This window comes from Vigna umbellata, unplaced genomic scaffold (assembly GCF_029865625.1).
Source record: "Vigna umbellata cultivar VRB3 unplaced genomic scaffold, Vumbellata_1.0 scaffold_828, whole genome shotgun sequence".
NCBI lineage: Eukaryota > Viridiplantae > Streptophyta > Magnoliopsida > Fabales > Fabaceae > Vigna > Vigna umbellata.
In genome coordinates, this window is record NW_028274593.1 from 4,351 (window position 1) to 5,800 (window position 1,450).

The window sequence follows — 1,450 nt, forward strand, 5'->3', positions numbered from 1 at the left end:
GTTTTTACCGTTGGATTTAGCTAAAATTTTAATATATGAATCCTAAGACCTATTTCTTCACTTTGACTGTTCGGATCATTAATTAAGAGTCTGTACTTGGAGAAATAAGTTATGCATGTTTGAGTAAATTAATTACCCCTGTTATTGTGTTACTGAGTACTCTCGGTAAAATATATATTCTATTCTATTTGACCGTTGGATCAACCTGGAAATTGGATATATGATTCCTAAGATATATTACTATAATTTGATCGTTCGGATTTGTAATTAGAAGTCTATGTGTTGAGAAATAAATTTCGAAATTTTGAAAAGTATGATGAACACTATATTTTTGTTCTTAAGTTATCATGGTAAAAAACTTCATATATATTTCATTTACCGTTACATCGAGCCCAAACTTTAATATGTAGTTCCTAAGATATGTTGATGTATTTTGGCTTATCTATGACCTTTGATTGGTGAAAATATGTTGAGTTATACTCGTTATGGGAAAAATGAGTTTATAATATGAAGTATGATGATATCTGACGATATGTTTAATTTATTGACACCAAAACGGGTTATTGTCAATTTATGATTAAAGAATGAACATGGTTGAGTTAGGTGGATAAGAGGGTATGAATTGTTGATTTTATGAAATGTTGGAGTGGATATAAGAAATCATTACTTATGAAATGATGTTTACTACTGGGAGCAGTATGTTCGGTTTATACCATGAGAGCTTGATATGAGCAAAGTAACACCCGAGGTTTTATGCAAGCAGGCAGAAAGTGGTCTGACCATAAGGCTTTGACATAAACATATGATTCGTAAGTTTTATAGAAGCAGGCAGAGAGATGTCTGACCATAAGGCTTCAGAAAGTAAGACATAATATACAGGTAAGGCTTAAGGAAGCAGGCAGAGAGCGGTGTGACCATAAGGCTTCGTGAGTAAGCATGGTATACTGGTAAGGTCTATGAAAATGAGAAAGATGATTTTGAAGAAGTTAAAACAAAAAAAAATGAATTAATGACATCGGGATAATGGTATTTATAAAATTGCAGAAATACATGATTGAAACATTTATATTATAAGTAAGTTTAATGATTGTATGATATGGTTGGCTTACTCTTATTTGTTTTGCTATGATCATATAACTCATGTTATATGTGAACAGATAATGTTGCAGATGCGGTTGACAAAGCTTAGAGATGATGAGAGAGATGCGGGGAAAAACTTTCAGGGATTTTTGTAAAAAGAATAAATTTGCATTGGAAAAATATGTTGTGTAAGACTTATAAGTTTAATTTCGAATTTATGTTAAGTGGTGAAGACTATATTGTTTAAAGTTTGTAAGTTTGGAATTGTACTTTGGAGGAATTGAAATAAAGTTTGATTGTTTATATCAAATATCAAATTAATTTAGTCTCTACTACCAGTAATACCCTTTAAATTATTTGGGTGTTACAA